The sequence below is a fragment of the Microcaecilia unicolor genome, chromosome 8 (assembly GCF_901765095.1).
Source record: "Microcaecilia unicolor chromosome 8, aMicUni1.1, whole genome shotgun sequence".
Taxonomy (NCBI): Eukaryota; Metazoa; Chordata; class Amphibia; order Gymnophiona; family Siphonopidae; genus Microcaecilia; species Microcaecilia unicolor.
In genome coordinates, this window is record NC_044038.1 from 143,865,997 (window position 1) to 143,877,583 (window position 11,587).

Consider the following 11,587-nt stretch of genomic DNA (forward strand, 5'->3'; position numbering starts at 1 on the left):
CATAGTAAGAGCTTCCACCTTCATAAGAATAGCTGGGTTAGTCCAATGGTCTATCTGGCCCAGTATCCTGTTTCTAACAGTGGCCAAGCCAGGTCACAAGTACCTGACAGAAATCCAAATAGTGATAACATACTTACCTTTTATCGCTTCTGCCTTATCCACTTTTAAGGAACCTTCTAGAACCTGCACTTTTATTCAGTATGGCTGTTGATATATGGTGACTACTGTAAAACTTCCCCAATATTTTGAGATGGAATTGATGTTTTTATTGTCTAAATGACTGCGATCTTGCTCCTATTTCCTTTTTTAAACATTGTGTTCATGAATTTGTTTTGCAGGAAGTAATCTTTTAAGTGCACTGTCTAGAGATAGTTGTGGCATTTGAAATAAACCACAGTGAAAATTTTTATATCTGGTATGTTTGCAGATAATTTCTTATTTGTAGCAGGCAGCTTCATTAATTTTATGTAACTTTATTATGTTCATGAACATTAATTTTATTAAGGATACATTTGCAGTTACACAGTCTGCTTTTAAAATTTCAAGCCTTAAACATGTGGCTAATAATAGACACAATAAGCCTTATGTATTCTAGCAAAATAATGTTTTCATTATCAGTTCAATTAAATACTTTATTTACTTTCCAAGGGGATCTGTAGATAAATTTCTGGAAACCAGTCATGATAAAATGCTCTAAAAATGCTGATACTTTAGGACTAGAAGAATGTAGGATCTTTATACATACAACTCTATACTGTACTATGACCTTTATGTAAAACTAATAAAATGCAATTAAAAAGTGTGTAGATTATTTTATTGTAGTTAGTTTCTTTTTTCAACTAATTGTAGTTGACAGAACACCAGTGTAGAACATATCTCGGGTCTGGAAGCCTTAATATATTCTGCAGGAATTGCTGTAAACCACTGGATGTCGCTGTTGACTCGTAAATACTAAGATGTTGCAGTAATTCTACTGTCCTCCCATATTAGGACACTGCATTTCTGATTTCAGTGGGACAATGAAGAAACCTGCATTCGTATTAGGACAAGGAGAGGGTAATTAGATTGAATATTTATTTAAATATATATATTTATAGTCGGTAACCTAGATTTTGTTGTTAAAAATTTTCGAATATATGTCGAGCTTTATTTTTTGAATTGGACGTTATGACGAATTCAGTGAGAAGAGTTCTACTAAAATGGCGATTGCAGTGTTTTCTGTTTTGCTGTACCTGCGATCTGATTTTAAGCCAAGTTCGCTACTCGATTCTAGAAGAAATAGAGCCGGGCACATTTGTTGGAAATATTTCTAAAGATCTGGGAATCGATATCAGCCTTTTGGATTTCCGTAGACTGAAAACAGTGTCTGAAGGCAAGAAGAGCTATTTTCAGGTGAATATGAACAATGGACTTCTAATGATCAGTGAAATAATCGACAGAGAAGAAATGTGTGCAGAGCGTTCTGCTTGTATCTTAAATTTACAGCTCATGCTCGAAAATCCCTTAGAAATGTACAGTTTAGAAGTAGAGATTGTGGATATAAATGACAATGCGCCCTCCTTTTTTGAACATGAAGTAACCTATAACATTCGTGAGTCAGCTATTCTTGGGACTCGCATTGCGGTTCAAAAAGCTCAAGACATGGACATTGGTTCCAATTCTCTTCAGATTTACGCATTAAATTCAAATCCTCATTTTGAATTAAACGTGGTGGAACATTCTGACAAAAGTAAATCCGCCGAATTGATTTTACAAAAACCTTTAGATCGAGAAGACAAAGCTGTTCATGACCTTGTTCTTACAGCTATGGATGGAGGACACCCTAAAAGATCTGGAACCACTCAAATAATTATTAATGTTATTGACGTTAATGATAACATTCCTGTGTTTGATCAAGCTGTTTACAGGGTTAAATTGTTAGAAAATGTCCCGAAGGGAACCAAAGTGCTACAGCTGAATGCCACAGACAGGGACGAAGGGCCCAATGGTAAAGTAACCTATTACTTTGATAAACTTGTTTCTAAAAATGTACATGAAGTATTCACCATAGAAAAATACACTGGAGTTCTTTCAGTGGAGGGTTTTGTTGACTACGAAGATACCAAAGCCTATGAGATCACAGTGGAAGCCTTGGACGGAGGTTTGTTCCCTGAAGTTGGACATTGTAAGGTCGTAGTAGAAATCATTGACCTAAACGACAATGCTCCTGAGGTCATCGTGTCATCTCTCTCCAGCCCAATTCAGGAGGATTCTCAACCTGGAACAGTTACAGCTCTGATAACCATAGTGGATAAAGATTCGGGTGCCAATGGGAAAATATCTTGCAGTGTACCCACCTGGCTTCCATTTACGCTCCAGAATACGTTCGGCAATTACTACTCCTTGATTTTAACAGAGACTCTGGACCGTGAAACCACAGAAGAGTACAAAGTTTCCATCATTGCTGCAGATGGCGGGTCTCCTTTGCTGTCTACTACTGCAGTCATTACAGTTCATGTGTCTGATGTAAACGATAATAAACCAAAATTCTCGCAGCCATCCTACTCGGTATTTTTAATGGAGAATAATATCCCTGGAACTGTCATATTAACTATTTCTGCATCTGATTCAGATTTAAACGAAAATGGACACCTTTCGTATTCGCTCGTACCGAATTTATACGATACTAACGTTCTCTCTATAAATTCGAAGACGGGCGAAGTCTATGGTCTGAAATCATTTGACTATGAAGAGATTAAATATGTTCAGTTTCAAGTGCAGGCAAATGATGCTGGCACCCCCTCTCTCAGCAGTAATGTGTCTCTGCATTTGTTCATACTGGATCAGAACGACAATTTACCCGTTATCTTGGCTTCTCAGACTAAGACACGCCTTGTTGGCTTTCATTCTGTTCCTCAATCTGCGCAAGCGGGTTACCTTGTATCAAAACTAAGAGCAATTGACGCGGATAGTGGATTCAACGCGTGGTTATCTTATCATTTGCTGCACCCTAAGGATACGCCACTTTTCAAGGTAGGGCAATATACAGGAGAAATTAGGACGGCACAATCTATTCGAGAAAGCGATGAAAAGCATCAAACCCTGACTATTCTCGTGAAGGATCATGGAGAGCCAGTCCTATCTAGTACTGTAACTCTTAGCATCTCCTTAGTAGAAAGTGAAGAAAAAGTGTTACCCGAGCTTATGCAGTTCACGAACAACGAAAATGATATTTCCAATCTAAATCTTTATCTAGTAATTTCAATTGCATTTATTTCAATAGTTTTTCTCTTGACAGTGACAATTTCTGTTGCTATGAGAGTGAATGGAATTAGCAACAAACTGACACATGCACAGTCTCCATATACTTCTCAGAACCAGCGTTATAACGTGTGTCTAAGAGCCGAAACTTCCAAAACCGATTTCATTGTTTTTGACGTTCAGTCTCCAAATGGTGGAGGATACGAAGGAAGAGCAGGAACATCCCCCCAAAACAAAGCGTTAATGGACAGGGAAAACATGTTAGTTTTCGAGCATGGAAAGGTAAGACATTTTCTGTTGAAGAAACTGCAATGATAAATATCATGAGCAATAGTATGGTGTAGTTAGGCTGTGTCGATATTTGAAGAAATACAAGAGCTAGAATTCTTTACTTCTACCTGTTCATAGGCCATGTCTTGTGAACAGCGTTTGTAGCATTTGGTGAAATCAGGGTTGGTGTTTTTCTTTGTGGTAAAGATTGAAATTGCTAATAGAATTTGAAACGAAAATACATGCAGATTCAGCTGCATTTCCTGGATAAAGTAAGAGGTTATTTCTATGTCTATTTCTTTGGCCTTACAAGCGGAAGGGCCAATCTCCAGTGAAAAGATGAATGATTAATTTTAACTGTCAGTATGAAATGGAAACAGTGAGATCAGTTAAAGCATTTTGAAGAACTAGCCATCAGAGATCCTTTCAAGAATGGGTCTAATCTCCTGAAGAAATGATAAATATTAGGACAATTTTAATAATACTTAATGACATGATAATGTAAATTAAAACTGCTGATCTGGTCAAACGAAGGGTAACATAACTATTGGTAATTTTTAAAAATGATACCAGGTGGTGATTAGAACAGTCTTAATCTACAATTTCAGTTAATGTAGAGGGGAAGGAAGTTCAAAAAGATTCCAGATTGCTGACAAAGGATTCAGATTAGTAACTTGGCAGAACATTACTATTTAGTAAAATAATGATTAAAAGTTTAATCTTTCTTAATTTGGGAATAAATTGCAATTACATTTTTCCTTTTTTTGGCATTTGTTTTTTTTTTTGTATGGCATTATAGAAATGCAATGACACTCTGCTTGTGAAATGTAGTCTGGGTTGGTGATAAATTGATTTTTTTTCTCTATAGGTCAGTGTAGCTATTAACAGTTGCTGGACTGGACCTGTTTAGGCTTGACTCTAGTTTAACTCAGCTCCTACCTCATTCCTTAACTGTAGGCACTAAGTCTACTCCTAACCATAAATACCTAAAAAAGCCATGTTGAATCAAACCAAGGTCAGTTTCTTCATCCTGTCTTTAACAGTGTCCAATCCTAGTTATAAGTACTGGGAAGAAGACCTATTTCTCATAGTTTGTTTCTAGGGATAAACAGTGGCTCTCTCAAGTCTATCTGGCTAATAATTTTTATGGAATTTTCTCCAGGAACTTTTCCAGACTTTTTTTTGAACCTAGCTGTGCTAGTCACCATCTGGCCAATTTTCAGCCAGCGGTGGTCAGCGTTTTTTAAAAATGCTGACCAGATATTCTGTGCCAGGCCAGGTCTGGACATTGGCACTAAATATCCAGGGCTGACATGTGGCCTGGCTGCCGGAGCTTATGCGGGTCCTGGCCGATACTCAGCTGGACCCACATAAGACAGTTAAGCAAGCTCTGGCTCAATACCGGCCACGACCTGCATAAAAAATTATTCCAGTTTTTCTACGCTTTGCTTCCCCCTCCCCACTCTCCATAGTCCCCCTCTCATCCCACCTCTAATGAGTAATGCTTCCTCCCCACAGGCCCATACCACCTCTCATTTCATCCCACCTCCAACCCAGGATAGGCCTTCTAGGCCAACCTGAAGACTCTGATGGTGCATCAGGGGTGATGGATCCACATAGCTACCATCTCCTCCGCAACACCCCCCCTTGTACTGCCCCTGACCTACCTATTTTTGAAATGACTAGTCAGAGCCAATATTCAGTGGCACTGCCTGGTTAAGTGCTACTCAATATCAGCAGATTGGTGGCAAGGAGCAATTTAAGCGGGCTAGAGCCTCTCCTCTCCGCCGATATCACTTTGAATATTGGCCCCTGTATAAATTTAATTTCTAATTCTTAATATGATCTTGACTCATTGTGGGTATTACATTTGCAAAGGTCAGGATGTTTGGTTATTAAACTGTCCTAGAGCAGACTGGAGTGGGTTTTCCATCAAGGCATGCTTGTTTATTAGTGATTAGATAGGTGATCCACAGGGCCGTGCCGAGGGTCTCTGGTGCCCCCCTGCAGACTATCAGTTGGTGCCCCCCTCCATCTAGCAGAGCAGGAACAGAAGGGAGCAGGCAAGTAAGCCGGACCTCAGGAAAAAATAGCACTGTATGTATCCCTCATTGATAAGTCTCTGACTCTAAAGTTTAGCAATTTCATTAAAGCAAAATGTATTTTCATAACACTTCAAAGATTTCCAACTCAAAATAGGAATGCTAATTCAAAATGTGAGCAAAGTCCTCTTAGTTTCCAAAGATTCTTTTTCTAATCTCCTTTGCACCAAAGGATATAATTCAGATCAAACATTTATCTCTGATCAACTACCTCAGATCAAATATTTATTTCAGATCAAATATTAAGGTTTCCTTGCTTACAGTCACTTAAATCTACCTAGCCTTTATATAGCTTATAGGATTTAAACACTTCTAAACTGAAATTCACCCTTTTCTATTCTTCATAAACTTCAAGTAATCCTGAAATATTCAGATCCTTTTCTCACTAGAGAAACCTCAAATTTCAATCTCCACCAACCTCTTTTCATTCATATTTTCTCATTTACCACATAATCAGGCACTCTTTTATAATTTCAGTCAACACTGCACAGGAACTCACAGCTGCATGTCTCTCTTGGCCAAACCCATGGTCAGTTGCTGTCTCACTCTGTTTCCTTCCCTGCAGATTTCTAACAGAAGCTGATCATCCAATCTGAGAGCTCTATTTGAATGCAGATTAACATACAGACACTGTAATGGGAATTTTTAGTCAAAAACACTAGATAAACCCTTCGTTTTTGGATCAAACTTCACACTTTTGATCAGAGCCATGACCTAACATTAAGGCTGTAAACATTTCCATAATTTTTTATCCATAAATATGCAAATGAGAACCTCCCAAAAACGGACTAATTTGCATATGATTTAAACAAATCTGAGCATATGACAACCAAGTACAGATTCCCAGCACCTGAATTCTGCAATTAGATTTAATGCAAATACTTTAAAAACTTATTTTTAGCACTTTTAAAATTTCAGGTTCTCTTTAATTTGAATGCTGTTCAAGCTCTGAAGCTCACCCTGAGTGAGGAGTTATCCCCAAACCAAAGCATATATTGCAATCTGGTTACATTCTCTCAAATAACTTGAAGAGCCTGCTTGTCTCAGTGAATACAGCTGGATTGCTTTCACGTCCGGTTTGATTGCAACTTCAGTTAAAAGGTTTTGCAAGTGAGCATACCAGGGCAGCGGGGCCCCTAAAAGGCAGGTGCCCCCCCTGCCTTGCTTACCACATTGGCACGGCCCTGAGTGATCTACAAAGTGCATAAGGAGCTATAGAATGTTCAGCAGGTGTGGCTAAGTTTTGGAAGAGACTTCCATTGGAGATGCAACAGGAGACACATTTTCAGAAATTTCAGAAGAAAATAAAGGCTTTTATGTTCATTGTGTAGAGTTGTGATCTGGGTGGCATATTGTTGGCTAGTGGCGAAGATGGATCATTGTTATGTAGTGATGTTTTTTTCCTTTTTTTTTGTCTATTCACTGCTTCAAATGATCTTGAGTTTAGTGAGTGGTCTTCAAGTTTTTATAAATAAATGACTAGTGATTCTATTAAAGTAAAGAAAATAAGATACCCTTTTTAATGTACTAACTTTTTTTGATTAGCTTTCCAAGGCAATATCTTCTTCTTCAGATCAGAAATGAGCAAATGACAGTAAATATCGAAATATACAAGTGAAATCTTTTAAATTATTATTATTATTATTACATTTGTACCCCGCACTTTCCTACACATTGCAGGCTCAATGCGGCTTACATAGTAAATAATTACAATTACAATCACAAAATCTTTAAGGAGAATATTATAAGCTGTAGTAAACGTAGTGAGAGTGGGGTTTTGAGGAATATGTGAGTTGAGCATGTCGGGGCAAACAAAGGTAGGATAAGCAAAAGGAAAAGAGATAGGGAGGGGTGAGGAGAGGGAGGATGGAGAGGAAAAGATAAAGGGCACAGTCTGTTGAATACTGTTACTTCCACACATGTAACCATGAGCTTTAACATTCATATATGTATTTCATTCCAGAATCTAACTTGGGTAGGGCAACCTTTTTATACACAGAGCTGCAAGAATGACAGTACTGCTCCTAGTGGGTCCCATCATGTAATGTAAGATCTAGAAATGCATAGAGCTCTATAGACCTTCTGTGATAAATAAATAAGTAAAAAATTAACTAAAAAGGATGGAAACAAGCTGCTAGATGAGATATTCTGAAAATATTTGCGAAACACAGTATTTAAAAATTGACAGAACTATGGATATTGACATTTTCTATGTATACTTCCTCTGGCCTCAGAGGCCATATAAAATTCAATGTCAGGCTGCATTTGGCTTGTGGGCTGCAGATTGCCCATCCCTAATCTAGATCCTCAAAAATTTGGAAATTCCACAAATTTTCTCATTGTTATGTGTAATACTATTCTTTTCTGTAAGCAGTGGACATGATTTACTGACTTGTGTGCATGGGGAAAAGCATAATAAATCAACCTTCAATGTGACTTTAGGACCAATTTTCTAACTCAGGGGGTGTTGACATATTTGCCACCATATTCATGGTGATTTGTGTGTTTTTCATTCATTCTGCTGTTTACAAAATAAATGTGAGGTCTCTAGGTAAGGCTTCCTCTCTTCCTGCTTCCTGCTAGCAATTGCTATGACTTATTCACTTAGGGGTCCATTTACAAAGGCATGCTAGCGTTTTTAGCATGTGCTAAAAATAAGCGAGCACTAAATGCTAGAGATTCCCATATATTCCTATGTATGTCTCTAGAGTTTAGTACAGGCTAATGATTAGCGGGCACCTTTGTAAAAGACTCCCTTAATGCAGCCTTCCAGCACCTAGATATAAAGTCTTGCTCCAGGTGATTAATCAGTATTTCCAGATTTGGAATGTTTTTCTAGACACACACATTACTGTGGCATTCAATGTTTTTGACCGCAGGCAAAGATTCCTCTCTTAGGGATCCTTTTACTAAGCTTTAATAACATGTTTGGGAGCAGAGAGTGGGCACAGTTACGTTTATTGGTTAGTGCGTGGGCATTGCTGCATGTTAACTAATTAGTGCAGGATTAGCACATGAGCCCCTACTGCCCACAAAATAGGTATCTGTAAGTTATCACAGATAATGGCCAAAATGGTGTATAATCAATTTATTTCGTTGGAAATATACTTATTGTCCAATATTAGTAGAAATAATACACCTAATTTCATTTTTTCTCTTTTAAAACCAGAAATTATTTAACAATGTGAACACTTGAGTCTCTAATCCAATTCTCACTGATTAAGGTAATCCCAGTTTCACAGGCTTCAATCCTTTGAATTAATATTACTAAGTAATAATTTATATTACTAAGAGGAATCATTACAAGGGAAAATAACAAAATTGTCCATTTCCCAGCAGTGCTAAAAGTGGCCTTAGCATATGGGAAAGACCTGTTCTGGGGATAGTGCAGGCCACGTTTTAGACGGGCCCCTTTATTTTCTATATTTAATGAATTTTAATGAATTTATCTACAGCTGATCTAAACCTTTGACTGTTGACAACTGAGGCTTCTGAAAAGCCACATTAGCAGTTTTAAAATCTTGGTACTATAGGTGCTCATTTTCAAAGCACATAGACTTACAAAGTTACATAGTTGTAAGTCTGAGTGCTTTAAAAATGAGCCTCCTCACATCTGTTTTAAAAAAATATTTTATTAGATTACTAAAGGGGTTATATTATATATAGCTTTATTTAGTATATGAACTATAATTTCAAATAGCTGAACATGACATTTAATTTGCATAATAATACTAATAACAGTTTAGAAAAAATATGTTTTATCTTTATTTCAGTTTTCTCTTTCAGTTCCAAAGGGATACGCAAATGAGTTCCTGAAAGAGAGTGAAGCTCAAATATATTTAATCTTGGCCCGGGCAGTAATATATAAAATGCTGATATTCTCCAATTAAAACGTGTTGGTTTGCTTTGACCATAAAATGCAGTTAGAGAAGTGTTGATTTTTTTTGTAAGATACACAAAAATTCCTACCCTAGTTTGCAGTTACTTCTGGAAACCACAAGATGCTGCTATCCGCTCATAAATAGTAAAGGGTCGTAAAGCCCTCCCTTATTTGCGACCTAGCAAGAAGAAAAAGTGGGCCGTTTCCAGACCCAAGGCTATTTATGTTTTTGCGGATCTATTTTAATTTATCAATATAATTTGAGCGTTATTTGATATTTGAAGTAATGATGATTTCTGCCAAAAACGTCACAGAAAAATGGCGATTACAATGTCTTCTGTTTTGCTATATGGGGGATGTGGTTTTGAGCCAAATTCGTTACTCGATTGTAGAAGAATTGGAACCGGGAACATCTGTTGGGAATATTTCTAAAGATCTGGGAATTGGTGTCAGCGATTTAAGTTCCCGTGGGCTACGAATAATGTCGGATGACAAGAAACAGCGCCATTTTAAGGTGAATATAAACGATGGACTTTTGATCATTAATGAAATAATCGATAGAGAAGAAATATGCGCTCAGAGCTCTGTGTGTAATCTACATTTGGAACTAGTGCTCGAAAAGCCCCTAAAGATGTATAATATAGAAGTAGAGGTTGTAGATATAAATGACAATTCGCCTTCCTTTCTTGAACATGATATAACTTACGATATACCTGAGTCAGCTTTGGTTGGGACTCGGATTGCTGTGCCGAAAGCTGAAGATGTAGATATTGGGCTGAATTCCCTTCAGATATACACACTGAGTCCAAATCCCAATTTTGAATTAATTGTGGTCACAAATTCGGACAACAGTAAATCTGCCGATTTAATTTTACGAAAAGTTTTAGATCGAGAAGAGCAGGCTGTTCATACATTTATTCTAACAGCTGTTGATGGAGGAAACCCCCAAAGATCTGGAACCTCTCAAATAATTATCAACGTCGGTGACGCCAATGACAACCCTCCCGTGTTTGATCAATTGCTTTATAAAGTTCGTTTGTTAGAAAACGTGCAAAAGGGAACCAGAGTGCTCCAGCTAAACGCCACCGACAAAGACGAAGGATCCAATGGAGAAGTCACGTATTACTTTAATAAACATGTCTCTACCGGTATACGTGAAATATTCGCTATAGACCATTACACTGGAGTTCTTACAGTACAGGGCGATGTGGACTTCGAGAATACCAAAGTATACGAGATTGCAATAGATGCTTTGGACAGGGGTGCACTCCCGGTAGCTGGTCATTGCAAGATTATAGTGGAAATAATGGACGGTAACGACAACGCTCCAGAGGTTATTGTATCCTCTCTTTCCAGTCCTGTTCAAGAAAATGCTAATCCTGGAACTGTGATAGCTCTCATTATAGTACTAGATAAAGATTCGGGTGTTAATGGGAAGACTACCTGTAGTGTTCCTACAGGGCTTCCATTTACTCTTCAGAATACCTTCAACAATTACTACTCCTTGGTTTTAAAAGACACCCTGGACCGTGAAACTACAGAACTATACAATATTTCCCTGATCGCAACAGATGGTGGGTCTCCTCCCTTGTCTACTACCACAGTCATTACAGTACAGGTGTCTGATGTAAATGATAATAAACCAAAATTCACGGAACCATCTTATTCAGTTTATATAATGGAGAATAAAATGCCCGGAACTCTTATATTTACAATATCTGCCATAGATTCTGATCTAAACGAAAATGGAATGATAAGGTATTTTCTTTTAACGAATGCATCTCATGACAACATTGTCTCCATAAATTCAAAGACCGGTGAAATCTATAGCCTGAAATCCTTTGACTACGAAGAAACCCAATATGTTCAATTTCAATTTCAGGCTAAGGATGCCGGTACCCCACCCTTCAGCAGTACTGTGTCTGTGGATATATTTATACTGGATAAAAACGACAATCCTCCAATTATCTTACCTTCTGTTGCCAAGAAATCGTTTGCTGATTCTGGTTTTGTTCATCGATCTGTACAATCCGGTCATCTGGTATCAAAAATAAGAGCAATTGATGCAGATAGTGGTTACAACGCATGGTTATCT